Source organism: Chlorocebus sabaeus, chromosome 11, assembly GCF_047675955.1.
Source record: "Chlorocebus sabaeus isolate Y175 chromosome 11, mChlSab1.0.hap1, whole genome shotgun sequence".
Classification (NCBI taxonomy): domain Eukaryota; kingdom Metazoa; phylum Chordata; class Mammalia; order Primates; family Cercopithecidae; genus Chlorocebus; species Chlorocebus sabaeus.
Genome location: NC_132914.1, coordinates 63,177,076 through 63,193,052, shown reverse-complemented (window position 1 = coordinate 63,193,052; position 15,977 = coordinate 63,177,076). Strand labels below are relative to the sequence as shown.

The window sequence follows — 15,977 nt, the reverse complement described above, 5'->3', positions numbered from 1 at the left end:
TTTTTTTTTTTTTTTTAAATAAAGGAAGGATGTTTGTAAGGTGCTATCTTTGATTGTAGTTGCTCTTTCCAGAATATCGAAGTTACTTTGGAGTATTACAGGGGCAGCTTTTTGGCCTTGGGAAAAATTCTCCTCCAAATAACTCACTGGGCTTTGTAAGGGTTAGGAGGTGACATCTTGGTACCTGGTGAGTTCCATTCCCTTCACATACAGGAAAAGGAAGTTCAAGATAGTGGAGAAGAACAGGGCTTTGGGGCCAGAAAGACCTCCAAGATCAAGTATGAGACCACGTATGCATAAGCTATGTGACCTGGCAGCAATTTAAACTTCAATTTCCTTAATTGTATAAAGTGGATTCCTCAGTGGGTTGCTGGGGTGATTAAATATGATGAATGCCACTAAAGTACATAGCACAATTGCTGGCTGTAAGAACTTAATAAGCATGATTTAATAGCACTAGGGAGGGTGGTGGTGATGGCAGTAGTAGTCACAGTAGCAGCAGTGGTCATGTAACCCTTATTGTTTATGGTCTGCAGTGTTCAGTATCAAAAAATGTGGTACCATTGTGATAAGTGATTACAGATCTCTCTGTATTATCAATGCAAAACCTACACTCTCTGATTTGCAAATTTGTCACTTAAGCCTTGCCGTTTCTGTGGCCTTTGCAATTCTAGTTTCAGCTGCACAGGAATATATATGGCAACCAGAAGAGGATTTTTTTATGTGCTTTGTTCACCTAATTTGTGCAGGACAATGGCAATTTCCTTTGTATTGTGTGATGCAGAGTTCATAGGCATACATTTCACAAAGATGTTATCTAGACTGATTTCCTTCATTCAGCTCTAGCCTGGCTATTTAAAGTACATGATTTGTGGATAGGGATATCCTCCCCCCACATTCTTGTAAGGCCAAAAAAAAAAAAAATAAATGAATGGAACAAAAGATTTACAGAGAGAGCAAAGAACACATGCATTCATAATATTAACAAGGAACCATTACTTAATAGTAAAAGGAAAACAGCTTAATAATAGTGGCTTGCAAACTACATCTGACCCACAGATTCCATTTGTGAATGGGTCCAGCCAGTGAACATTAAAGCTATATGTATTAGACATGTATGAGAATTCCCTGTAGCTTTTTTTCATAATATTACTGTAACAGGACGCTGCATCAAGAATGCACTGCCTTAAGCACTTAACTGCTACCCTGCAAGACTTTATGGCTTAAAGTACTTCCCTTGTTCTCCTATCTTCAAAACACGCTGGGCTGCTGGGAAAGTGATCCAGACTTTAAAATGTACTATTGTCTGAGATTGCTTTTGAAAGGAACATATATTTTATAAAATGTAATTAATGACTACCAATTACATTTCAGGAAAAAAAAAACAAAAAAAACTTCTTTTTCTTCAAAAGCTACCACTCTCTAAAAATAACTCTCAACAAGTTACAAAATTAGAATTTCATGAAAAGCAAACTTAATTTTTCTGTGTTCAAAGTTACGTGTTGCTTACAAACTACCTTTAGTATGCTCAAGCTGTTAAAGAGAAAAGAGATACACTTTTCTCCAAGATCATAACCATAAGTATTCAAACTATGATGTCTGCATGTGTGTTATGCAGACAGAAAAAAAAAAAGGAAAACCCAAATTCAAACAGACGTCCTTAGGCTATAACGAGCATGTATAACACACTGTAATTATGCAGATATTTCTGTCAAAGAGATGTCATTTACTCAACAAATTTTCAAATAGCTACTTTGTGCTTAGATGACTCATAGATTATTCTTGAGCACATGTTAAGCAGCCTTCTGATAGATCACATTCAACTATAAGTTCACTGTTTAACAAGTTATAATGGTGCTAATAATTGATAAAATTCCCCATATACATATAAGCTTAGAATTAAGCTATTTTTTCAACCTATTGTTTTCAAATGGAACACAAAGCTAATATGGAAGAGCTTGAATGTTGGAACAATCCAATTTTCTTGATGCTTTCTCAGCAGACACAACAACTATAGTATCTTCAGGATGCAAAGCCACACAGGCTCTGTCAGTTGCCTTCTACTGAGAGGCAAGAAAGCCTCCCTTTGAGCTGTGGTGACAGGGTTGCATAAGAGGGTTTGGCTGCTCTTCAGTTCAGAAGCCATCACTGCCAGCACCTGCAACTTGCTGCTCTGCACTTTCTGCTCTGACCACTGGTGAGAGAAGTCACTCCTTCCTTCTCTTGCTCTTAAGATCCCTCTAAGTCCTGCAGGGTAACACCTGCTTGGCTGCCACAGAGGTGTCTGGGTCTCCTGGTGCCTTTACGGATACTCACCACTCATGCAGGGTCTTCAGGGAGAAGATGAAGAAATCAACAGCCAGCAGCATGAAGAATGCCAGCCTCTAGGTTGAGTGATTTCATTCACAGTTCCTCAACCTATGTGCAAATCATTTTCAACTGAGGAACTTCTATTCATGTGAACAAACGTAAGCATCAGAACAAAAGTGCCTCAGTTCTGCTTGTCACAGACAGATGACATTTGTGGGTGTACCAACAACCTTTATTGAGAAAATGGAGGCATGATTTGGTAGAAAACATAGAGGCCAAGGCTCTCAGGAAGACAAATTTTGCATTTTCTGGTTATAGCCACAACATATTAGATAGTAAAATCACAGGAATGTCGTTGCACAAGTGGGCTGGAGTATAAAAGGAACCATTCTATAGCATGAATTCCAGTGTTCTCCTAATGAAGAGCAAAAAGACAGAAGCATAAAAGTATGCTAATGTTATTAGAGAATATGGTCATTGCTACACAACTGGAAAAAGTGAGCATGGGAAAATGTCAATGGATCCAAGCAATATTGGTTTTATGCCCCCACCCCCCTGTATTTTATCAATGGTTACAAAGTGCCACTGTTGAAAATCTGTATAAATTCGCAGTTACTCCAATTATATGGAATAATATCTCGCAATGTAGCCATTTAAATCTGAATTAAAGCACTTAGAATATATTTTCTTTAAGTGACTCTTTTTAAAAAGATGTGAGAATTCCCTATTCTTTGAGGACTACTGTTCAGTGAATATACAAACACATGTAAACTTTTTCTGCTACTGCAAGCTGAGGCAGAAGAGGAGGTAGGATATGGTTGATATACAAGTTTACAGAAGAGTTCTGTGGCTTTTTCTGAGAACTCATATCTGGGCATACTCTGTCCCAGGACAGTTCTATATTATGGATAAAATTGGTCTATGTTGGCATTGCTTTCTTCATTCTATTATGGTGTTTGTTCATGGCCCCATGGATTCAAACAAATTAAGGACAGGTTAACTCTTCTTACAAATGGTAAGTAAACATTTAGTGATTAGGAAAAAATTGTCACTTTTGCTTACTGCTCATAGAGGGCATGCCAGTGTTTAAAAAAATAAGACATTTTTGATGGCTAGCTCCCACTATCTTTCATATTTATTCTTTCAGTCAACAATAATTTCAGAATAACATATTTACCTATGCATAGCTACTAAGGAAGCAAGGTATAGTTTGGTAAATTTTTAAATAATCTTTTATCCTTTAGCATTAATTACCTCATTCACTGAATGCATCATTCAGTATACAAAATGCTATTACAAAATGGATTTCATAAGAAATGCAATCTATTTTGCAGACTCTAGTGATTGTTTACACAGGATAAATTAAAGGGGTGCTTTGCAGCATCGCTTATGCTTAAAGGACAAAATATTAAGGAGGCTTAAAAAAACTTACAGCTTAGTTTTGTGTCTGGTCAGGTATATGTAATCTTTGGTACAATAATAAAAACAAACTTTCATGGAGTTCTGCAAAGATCTTTCCTGTATATCAGCATGTATATGAAGACACCATGTTTACGAAGCATGGACATGTTCCCAGGTTACTTTTGGAAGCTGGTAAGGAATGAAGCAAACATTTCAAACCTATGCTAGTCTACCTCTAAAGGCCCTACTTTACCTTCACATTATACTAGATAGGAGTGTAATCATGATAAAGAATTCATAAGAATGCAATTCAAATATCCTAGCTGAACTTCTCAAAGTGATAAGGAATGCTCCTCTCTCACAACCCAAGGATAAACTTATCATATGTGGGACACTGGTGTGGGAAAGAAAAAACAAGTTGGTACGGTGCCCAAGATGCCAAAATCACTGATGTTTTGAATGGCAGTGGCAAGAAAAACCTCATTGGCTATAGTCATTGCAATAATTGTCTTTTAGAAAGTAAGGACATCCTTTTGAAAGATGGCTGCTTTAGATTTTGTCTTGAACACAAATTGTGACAGTAGATTTGTCACAATGCCCAGAGAGTCCTGTTGCTGCACAGTTTCCCTCCAATTTCACAAGGAAGTGGCCAATGATTAAAAATTTTAAAAAACACTCTCATATCTGTACTACTATTCAAGGAGGGACAGGGCATTACTGCATGGTGGTAAATACACTCCACGCTATTTATCACCAAATAGCTCTGTCATGGCACTGTGACTGGTCCTACACCCAAATCAAGGTTTACAGAACTGAAACTATCCTTTTAACTATCCATTGAACTTGTTTATTCATTTATTTTTTTTTCATTTATTCAATAAATATTCATCAAGTGCCTTCTATACACCAAGCACCAGAGTGGGTGCATAGTTCCTGGCATATAGCCAGCACTCAAGAAATGAGAAAGGAAGAAAGAATGAAAGAATATGATCTTTGCCACTTGACAAGTCTAGTAATGCTTATGTTAACAATCAAACATTATCAAGAGACACATAAAATTACATTCAGTGAATTCATAAATATAGTTTGAGACACACATATCATGCACATTGGCTGCATTTTCATATATCACCACATTAACAAAATTTGAAGTTAAAATTTGAAGGCAATAACTCAACTATCTGGAAAATTAATAACCTCTGAGATTCCAAGATTAGATGAGCATTTACAGTACCCAGTTTTGACTCCAGCTCTCACTTCCTCTTCCTTCTGGGAAGAAGAGGTGCAATGACAATTAATGTGAACCTCACATGAAATATAACTATCTTGCTTTATACTTCTTAGAATGAAAACACAGATTTCTTGTGCTCGAAAACCTGGACCTTGAAGCCAAATATCAGCTATGGAACAATTAAAGAATGAAGGTTACCAGACTATCCAAGTTTACATAGTTTACTCTACTTAAACTTATTTTATTTTTTTGAGAGACAGGGTCTTGCTCTATCGCCGAGGCTGGAGTGCAGAGGCATGATTGTAGAGCTCACTGTAGCCTCGAACTCCTACGCTCAAGTGATCCTCTTGTCTCAGCCTCCCGTCAAGTTTAAACTATTCAAACAAACCTTCATTTCTTGGGTTTGGTAAATATTTCAGTCCTCCATTAACTGTGTCGTTCTGGCGCCCATCCACTAATAGATCCATGCACTTAGACATTTTAGAGGAAAAAATGATATAGATGCCTAATCAGCAATTTGTATGCTAAAAATACCGTGTACATTTGGACACATCTGGATATATTGATACACACACACACAAACACACATCTATAAACTTAGTTAGCTCCTGGGTTCCATTCTTGTTGCCGTTGATAAGTAGAGAAGTTATAAGTATATAAAGGATATTTATGGGAGTGAAAATCTCTTAAGTCTTTCAACATTTGATTGCTTTACATAGTTGTGAGATGATGGTTTCGGGAGGGGGTAAAGAAGGAAGTTCCAAAATGTGAACGGTATTTAAATCTCTTAAATTTTTTTCTTCAAAGGAAGAGAAAAAGAATGAAATTATGTTTTCCCTCTTCAACAAGATGGCTTGCAGAAGGGCTGTGGGCAGAAAAATAACTTAAAAGAATATAAAGACCCAGTGACTTGAGTCTCTTTCATGAAATATGTGGGTTAAAAAAAATCCAATAACCATAAAACAACCTTTTCTTTGATGCTGAACAAAAAACAAGCTTGAAATTTAGTGCTGCTGAGCAAATGAATGAAAAATACAGATGTCTTTTACCTTCAGCTCAACTCAGATTTGCCATCTGAACAGCTCCATGCTTAATTTAACTCTTTGTATGACTGATCATATCAAAGCATTTAGTTAACAGCAATGGTTTAAATTGAAACTTAAAAATATACATTTTTTTCCTTCCTTTTATTCCTGTCTTAGTGAATTAGAAAGTTCAGCTGCACCATATCCCTTTTCTTGTCCTCCCTGAATTACAAAACTTTAACACATAAAAGCAAAATATGTATATCTCTTCCTGGTATTGTAATCTAGTCTGATTTTTAAAATTTAAGATATTGATTGTTTTATTGAAAATGTAGGACCTTGATGCTATTTTAATTTTCCAAAGTAAGCTCATAATACCAATTTCCCCAAAGGTCAAAAACAATATATTAAGGAAATACCACCTGCTACTTAGAGCTTGCACAGGAAATTTGCATTTCCACTTTGTAATGCATTATTTGGGGGTAGGAAATGACAGCCTGCTTCATTATCCCAAGGCTCAGAATCCCAATAGCTGCAAAGCAGCAGACAAAAGGAAAAAGAGGCCACTGTCTGTTTTCCCACCAAATATCATGGAAATTACAAATTCAGTAGCAGAAGCCAAAAAACATGTGTTGAAAGATGCCAAGCTCACCCTAAACTCTCTCTTCTGTCCCCATGAAAGCCAGGCTTGCCTGCCAGCCCACTTGAGTTGGGCTAGTTTCACAAAGGGCCAGGTACAGGCCCTGGGCACATTTTTCAATCTTTTGTAAATAGTCCCTGAAGGATTAAGGTGGTGGTCATGGCCGTACCCTTTAACCTGCCTCAAAGAGTGAGGGAGAGCTCATGGAGCTTGCCTGTCCAAAGTTCAACAGACCCTTTCTGAAGTTTTATTTACACACCAAACAAGGTTGAAGATAGATTACTTCCTACTGTCCAGCTCACAGGAAAGAAGCATTCTGTTCAGATATAATATATACATTAAGAAACAAAGGAGTTGCTGAAAGCTTCTCCTCTTGTGAGCATTCAACTATACTGGGGCTTACAATATATTCTACTCTGAAATAGGCAACTTTTCTTGAGTGTATCATCTCTGTCCTCTTTCTTCTCATTGTCTTCCATCTTTCACGGTTTTCCCCCTCTACAGTTCTTACTGCTGTATATAAAAACCTCCATTCCTCGCCACATATCCCATACTTAATGTGTGTGATGGTTAAAGCCACCTGTGTCTTGACACATTACAAAAATGCATTCAGCGCATCAGTGATTTTATCAAGGTAAGGGCAAACAGTCAGTTTATCCGATTGTTTTTCCCCAGTGAGTCAACTGAATATCCTCTTTAAAATGAGATATTTTCAGTTGAATTTAGTTTAAAATTGAGTAGAAATGGGTATTCGCCAAAGTGCTTGTTGTAAGGTGCTTCATGTGCTTGAAGAATTGGTGTAAGGTTTTGTTACCTATTTGTGTAAATTAGCTCCTTAAATACACATCTCTGTATAGATGAGATCACCTCTCAAGAGCCCTTCTAGCTTAAGAATTCTGGGATTCGGGATTTAAGGATAGGTCTTCTGCAATCTAAACACTCCCTTATTAAATTTGCAGATTTCTAAAATATATATATAATATATATTACATACATACATATGTATGTATATAAATATCTAATACATATATACATAGGTCTCTTTAGAAATATCGAGTCGATAAATTTTTTTTCAATTTTTTAAAACAAGAGCAAGTGTTTAAAATTAGGATTATCTTCAAAGAGGAAAGGTATTTAAATTTTATAGTCATAATGCACCATGAACAAACAAAACAAAACTCTGCTTTACAAATCAAGTATGGGAAGGCTGCAACACTGAACTATAGAGCATGGAAAACACGAGAGAGTCTTGTTACTCAGAGAGATGGTTTGACAGACTTTGGCCAGAGAACAGTCCTCAGTATTTATGTAGGAAGGAGTTTTGAGAACAGAGAAATGTAGAACTTGTATGCACAGTATCCAAACACCTATACAAAAACTTGGCCATGGCCAGGCGCGGTGGCTCACGCCTGTAATCCCAGCACTTTGGGAGACTGAGACGGGTGAATCACAAGGTCAGGAGATCGAGACTATCCTGGCTAATACAGTGAAACCCCGTCTCTACTAAAAAATACAAAAAATTAGCCAGGCGTGGTGGTGGGCGCCTGTAGTCCCAGCTACTTGGGAGGCTGAGGCAGGAGAATGGCGTGAACCCAGGAGGCGGAGCTTGCAGTGAGCCAAGATCGCACCACTGCACTCTAGCCTGGGTGACAGAGCGAGACTCTGCCTCAAAAAACAAAAACAAAAATAAAAACAAAAACAAAAACTTGGCCCCTTCTCTGAATATTTTAATTGCGATTCTAAAAGTTTGCTGTGTATAGACCAATTCTTAAAATGGTAAGATTAGAAAAATGGAAATCCCAAAGTAAGATACATACATACATACATACATACATGCATATATACAGTATACTATATATAAATATATATGCATTCTTTGTCTTTGTATCCTTTATATATGTGTAATCTTTATACAGATATAAATACAGCCAAGCACCACATAATGACATTTCACTCAACGATGAATTGCATATAGTCCCAGAAGATCATAATGGAGTTAATTCCTATTGCCTATTGACATTCTGATGATCCATACCCTATGTGTGCCTAGGCAAAGTGTGTGCTATATCTTAGTTGTTGACCAAAAAGTTTGAAAATTTAAAAAAAATCAAAATTTTCAAAATAGAAAAAAGCTTATAAGGATATAAATACAAATATTTTTGTACAGCTACATAATGTGTTTGTGTTTTAAGTGAAGTTTTATTACAAAGAGTCAAAAAGTTAAAAAAAATTTAAAGTTTATAAAGCAAAAAAGTTACAGTAAGCTAAAGTTAATTTATTATTGAAGAAAGAAATATATTTTTTATAAATTTAGTGTAGCCCAAGTGTATGGTGTTTATAAAGTCTATATAGTGTACAGTAATGTTCTAGGCTGCCATATTCACTCACTGACTCACCCAGAGCAACCACAACTTCCAGTGTGGCAACTTCCATCCATGGTAAATGCCCTATACAGGTGTACCATTTTAAAATATTTTATGCTGTATTTTTACTATACCTTTTCTATGTTTAGATATGTTTCGATACACACTTACTATTGTGTTACAATTGCCTACAGTTTCAGTATAGTAACATGCTGTACAGGTTTGTAGCCGAGGAGCAACGGGATACACTGTTTAGCCTAGACGTGCAGTAGGCTGTACTATCTAGGTTTGTGTAAGTACTCTCTTTGATGTTAACACAACAATGAAATTGCCTAAAGATGCATTTCTCAGAATGTACCCCTATTGTTAAGCAATGTTTGACTGAATATGTATCTTTATAAAATATATAACATATACACACACATATACACACACATTCATATATATACACACACACACATTTTTGGTGACAGAAATACATATGCATATATATACATATACATACATACATATTTTATATATACATACACATATATAATACATACACACACACACAGATACAGAGAGAGAGAGAGAGAGAGAGAGAGAAAGAGACAGACCAATAAGCCTTTATTTTCCGTGAGGACAGATATTTGTATTATCTGAGGACACGAGAAGTTTGTATTAATCCAGTAAAGACGTTTGGATAGCTGAAAATACAATTAGCTGTAAGTCAAGGTTCTGGCTTCTAACCCATTTCCTGCTTCTAATAATTAGCTACAAGATCTTGGGCAAGTCTCTGAAACTCGTTAGGTTTCCATTTCTCCATCTCAAATGGGAGATCACTGTCATAATTTGCGATTTTCCAAAACGTAAAGAACAGTTTGTCCCTATCTTCCTCAAAACTGAACTAATTACCAATTTTCTATCACATAGCCACTTAAAAGTGAAGAACTGTCTTTTCCAGTGTAGTTTTTATATTTGGCAGCAAAACCAAACATCTAGCAGAGGCAGAATATGGAATCAAAAGGCACATGTAGCCTTTGTTAAAGCAGCAATTCATCTCTTCGGAAAGTCGTGATCCCTTCCTGGAGCCTGGTGTGGCCGTGGATGGTAGCTCACAGGATTAAGTTTCAGAAAATAAGCTTGGTTTTTCTACTATGAAGGGAATAAACTCAGTTCCTACAAGTGTAGCAATTAATGGGCACCCATGGCCATCCCACTCTGAGGGGAAAGGGGCCATTTTGTAGAGAAACAATCCAGGACTGGAACTCAGTTTGAAAATGGTGTTAAGTTGGGCTTTTAAAATGAGTGATAAAACTCCCATGTGTTGAAAGAAGGCCATGAAACACTGCAACTCCTCCTCGCTTTGCAAAAAAGTAACATCCACGCCATTCACCTAGGAGTCTGCAATGATATATCCTCCTCCCATTACACTTAAGCAGCAAAAAGACCCCTGATTACTGCATGGTAACAGTGATCAACATGGTCACGCGGAAAAACACTTTTCCTTTCCTTTCCTGGAATGAACAGGGTGCTGCTTCTGGAATTAGAGGAGGCATTTCTGTCACCCAAACCTCTCTCAGAGCTGCGTGTGTTGTGAGACAGCTGAATGTCTCACTGAATGTTTCCTATGACAATGAGGGTGTTTCAGAGCTTCCCGCTGCTGCCACAACCTTTCCTTTGTGATCTTCATGGTTAATGAGACTGTAAACTAGTATCCAAATCAGCATCTGCTGATTGAAAGCAGGTTTAAAGGGCAAAACAAAATGGTAGTGGTTTAATGATTAAACAACTTTTTACTGCTAAACATTTAAGTTGTTTTAATGTCTAAATCAACATACTTGCAGGATGCAAACTGCAATTAGGTGGAAGCAGAGCTTCACACTGTTGGAGTTAGAGAAAAAATTGCTACTATCACTTTAAATGTCAAACTTGTGAACTGGCCTTGAAAGCCTCTGCTCTGCCTCTGTCTCCCCACCTCCTAAGGCATTACTCTGTAGAGACAAGTTAGACACTTAATTTGTAAAACTACTGAGAAGTAAATTTCTTGTTCCAAGGTAACTGGAGTAATTGCCAAATGCAGATAAATCTTCCTCCTGAGTAGGAAGCCCCACACTGTTTTGAAAACAATTCCTAGACTTTGTCCCTGTTGAAGCTGATTGAATGCTCAACCACAATACTCCAGTGTTGTTAGATCTCACTTACTCCTTTTAGGGGCGGAGTTAACACTTTTCAAAAATCAGAGCTTCCCTAATAAATACAGTGATTTAGTGAAGATTTTGATTGTCTGGGGTTGGCATTCCTGAGGACAGAATAATTTATTTTGCTCTAAGCAGGTGTGTAATGAGAACAGAGGCTATGTTGATAAGAGATCCCTGGAAGCTGGTAATATATTATCTTCTGTAATTTCTTCCAAAAATAGACTTAATGGAAAGAGGATGCATAATATACCCCTTCTCAAAGGAAGCGTTCCTCAATACAACAGAAGCAGTCATTCTAAAAACAGCTTTATGGCTCTGCAGTCAATAGCTCTATTTTCTCCCCTTTCACAACTTCCTTCCTTCTGCTATGTAAGAACTTATGTGAGGGCACACACACATTCACATGTCAGTGCACACAACTGAAAATGCCCCAAGATCCGGATTCTCATTCAAACATCTGCAAGATCATCGAAAACTTAATGATTGCCTGACATGACTTCACCTGAGTAACTGATAATGCTTTTCACTTTATTTCATTTTTTACTCCAACTCTGGTCATGTACAATCATGAATTAACCTTGCATTTAATTCAGTTCCGGGAGCAATTTCCGAATGCCTTCTATGTTTGAAGTTTAGACACAAAGATATACAGGAAATGATGTCCACAAAATGTAGGCTGCAAGCAGAACACTTCCCCAAAGATAAAGATGGCACCAACAGCAGAATTGGAACTCTGGTGTCCAAACTGCTCCTAATTAAATGCCCAAGTTGCAAGTCAGGTTAATTGGTCAGGTTAAGGTCTTGGAAATATAAATGAATGTTCTATGCCTAAGATGTTTTCCTTAGCTACTTCACAAACTAGAAGAATAGGTCCTCCTGCTTAGGACCACCGAAATGCTTATTAGAAATTGTTCAAAAGTCAATTTTTTTCAAATTTGGGACATGTTTTACCTTGAGCGAACAAAAGATATAAAGAGTGGTTAGACTCATACCTGGTGGCAAAAGCTTATAATCTAAAATGTAGCATATTTACTTTAGAAATTGTAGAAAAGATACTTTTGAGCTACTCAAAATTAATAGAGTTTTTTTTATTTATAAAAATATTTTAACAATTCAGATTGGAATTTCACATTTGAGGAATACCAGGGTTTAATAAAAGATAGTAGATGGAAACTTTTAAGGAAGGTCTGTTTGGAAGCTTCTGGGCATTTTCAAGGGCTGGAAATTAATGGCATTCTTTCTTTATTCTGTTAAATTTTACCTCAGAACATATGGTTTCTCTCTTCTCTGATAGCTTTATTGCCAGCCCCACTCTAGAAATATGACAGAATGGCAGAAGAGGGATGGAAGAATATAGGAAGACCTGTTCTGAAAGGCTGGGAGAGAGTTGGAAGGCCTCAGGAAGTTGCCAAAGACTTCACAGTTAAATTTTTTTTTTTTTTTTGTAGACGGAGTCTTGCTCTGTCGCCAGGCTGGAGTGCAGTGGCAGGATCTCAGCTCACTGCAAACTCTGCCTTCTGCGTTCAAGTGATTCTCCTGCCTCAGCCTCCTGAGTAGCTGGGACTACAGGCATGTGCCACAATGCCCAGCTAATTTTTGTATTTTTAGTAGAGACGGGTTTCACCATGTTGGCCAGGATGGTCTCGATCTCTTGACCTCAAGCTATCTGCCCGCCTCAGTCTCCCAAAGTGCTGGGATTACAGGTGTGAGCCACTGCGCCTGGTCAACTTCATAATTACTGATATTTAGAGTGACTTCAGGGATGTGTGTGTGTGTGTGTGTATGTGTGTGTGTATGTGCGTAGGGGGGTTTTGTGGTAAGCTGAGGCAACACAGAGGCAGAGGACAGTTGGTGATTTGTTACCCCATAGCATTTACAAAATTTGAGTCCCTCATCCATATTCATTTTACAGCCCAGAAATTTATAACATATTTGAGAAGTTGGGACTATCTTCAGATACAGCAAAAAGAACAATGGGATTAGAAGCAAGTCAGATGAAGGAATATTAAAATAATTTTATATTCTAATTTAAGTTGGTTCATTTTAACTGGGCTTCAATAACATGAAGAAGAGTGGGAAGTGGGTAAAGCTTCCACTGCCCTGAATAAGCCAAGACAAGATGGACCTTCCCTACCCTAAGAGGAATTTAAGTTACTATTAAACAGTATCCTTCCCAAGGTGGGCTGGGGGTGGGGTCAGAGAATGACTTTCCTGGTTTTTTTGTTTGTTTGTTTGTTTGAGATGGAGTTTTGTTCTTATTGCCCAGGCTGGAGTGCAGTGGCACAATCTTGGCTCACTGCAACCTCTGCCTCCCAGGTTCAAGTGATTCTCCTGCTTCAGCCTCCTGAGTAGCAGGGATTACAGGCAGGTGCCACCACACCTGGCTAATTTTGTATTTTTTAGTGGAGATGGGGTTTCTCCATGTCGGTCAGGCTGGTCTCGAACTCCTGACCTCAGGTGATCCACTCGCCTCTGCCTCCCAAAGTGCTGGGATTACAGGCGTAAGCCACCGCACCCAGTGAGGATGACTTTCTTAAGGGTGATAAAGTCTGGCATCTCCCATCAGGGCTCTAAAGCTCCCATTTGAAGCCAGAACATAGCCCTTATATTGCTGTCCTACCATACTCTTCTAGGTTCCCACAGGGTACAGGAGCCTACAGGAGTTTCAGTTATTCACTAAGTTTTTTGATCTTCAGCCTCAGAATATATTTTGTTGGACTGGTCCAGTGCTGTAGCTGGCAAGGGGAGCCCACTACTGTATCACTTATTCCCTGAAAGCCCGGGAACTCACAGTGGTCTGAATGTAACACAGGGAAGCCCCTAGTGGGTGTTGAGTGTTCCTTCATCAAAGAAACATTCCTCTTCCTCATTCTCTCCCCTAACCTCCAGTCTTTAGAACATCACTTTATATAAATCATAAAAATGGAGCTGCTCTGCTTTGGGAGTGGGAAGGGACCCAGAACCTTGTTCTTTTATTTCCTGAGGGGTCTTTTTTAAAGAATGGCCATAGGGATTTATTTTTCTTCTTTTTTTACTTGATTGGACCCAAGTTTACCAACTAAATTAGCAGAAGGCCCATGCTGCCCTTCTTTGGGCACAACAATTGGTGGGGATGAGCAACTTCCCCTCATTTCCAATTGAAGAAACTAGGGAAATAGTCATGCAATGAAGTCTCCTAAGGTTGGCGTATTAGTCCATTTTCATACTGCTGATAAAGACATACCCAAGACTGGGAAGAAAAAGGTTTAGTTGGATTTACAGTTCCACATGGCTGGGAAGGCCTCAGAATCATAGTGGTAGGCAAAAGGCACTTCTTACATGGTGGCAGCAAGAGAAAATGAGGAAGAGGCAAAAGCGGAAACTCCTGATAAACCTATTGGATCTCATGAGACTTATTCACTATCACGAGAATAGCACAGGAAAGACCGGCCCCTGTGATTCAATTATCTCCCCTGGGTCCCTCCCACAACACATGGGAATTCCAGGAGCTACAATTCGAGCTGACATTGGATGGGGACACAGCCAAACCATATCATTCCTCCCCTGGCCCTTCTAAATCTCATATCCACACATTTCAGAACCAATCATGCTTTCCCAACAGTCCCCCAAAGTCTTAACTCATTTCAGCATTAACCTAAAAGTTCACAGTCCAAAGTATAATCTGAGACAAGGCAAGTCCCTTCCGTGTATGAGCTTGTAAAATCAAAAGTGAGCTAGTTACTTCCTAGATACAATGGGGGTACAGGTATTGGGTAAATACAGCCATTCCAAATGGGAGAAATTGGCCAAAATAAAGGGGTTACAGGGCCCATGGAAGTCTGAAATCCAGTGGGGCAGTCACATTTTAAAGCTCCAAAATGATCTCCTTTGACTCCAGGTCTCACATCCAGGTCATACTGATGTAAGAGGTTGGTTCCTATGGTCTTAGCAGCTCCACCCCTGTGGCTTTGCTGGGTACAGCCTCCCTCCTGGCTGCTTTCGCAGGCTGGTGTTGAATGTCTGTGGCTTTTCCAGACGCATGGTGGAAGCTGTCAGTGGATCTACCATTCTGGGGTCTATGGGATGGTGGCCCTCTTCGCACAGCTTTACTAGGCAGTGGCCCAGTAGGGACTCTGTGTGGGGGCTCCAACCCCACATTTCCCTTCCCCATGGCCCTACCAGAGGTTCTTCACGAGAGCCCTTCCCTGCAGCAAACTTCTGCCTGGGCATCCAGGCATTTTCATACATCTTCTGAAATTTAGGTGGAGGTCGGCAAACCTCAATTCTTGACTTCTGTGCACCCAAAGGTTCAACACCACGTGGAAGCTGCCAAGGCTTGGGGCTTCCACTCTCCAAAGCCACAGCCCAAGCTGTACATTGGTTCCTTGCAGCCACAGCTGGAGCTGCTGGGACACAGGGCACCAAGTCCCTAGGCTGCACATAGCATGGGGACCCTGGGCCTGGCCCACAAAACCACTTTTTCCTCCTGGACCTCCAGGCCTGTGATGGGAGGGGCTGCCGTGAAGGTCTCTGACATGGCCTGGAGACATTTTCCCCATGGTCTTGGGGATTCACATTAGGCTCCTTGCTACTTTTGCAAATTTCTGCAGCTGGCTTGAATTTCTCCTCAGAAAATGAGATTTTTCTTTTCTATCACATAGTCAGGTTGCAAATCTTCCAAACTTTCATGCTCTGCTTCCCTTATAAAGCTGAATGCCTTTAACAGTACCCCAGTCAGCTCTTGAACGCTTTGCTGCTTAGAAATTTCTTCTGTCAGATACTCTAAATCATCTCTCTCAAGTTCAAAGTTCCACAATTCTCTAGGGCAGTAGCAAAATGCCACCA

The 15,977-nt window shown here is 39.0% G+C and overlaps 1 protein-coding gene across 2 annotated transcripts in view; it reads right to left on the bottom strand.

The window, feature by feature from the left end:
• Positions 1-15,977, bottom strand: part of HMGA2 (high mobility group AT-hook 2) — a 141,498-nt gene that overhangs the window by 29,283 nt on the left and 96,238 nt on the right. The gene's annotated exons all lie outside the window — the stretch shown is intronic.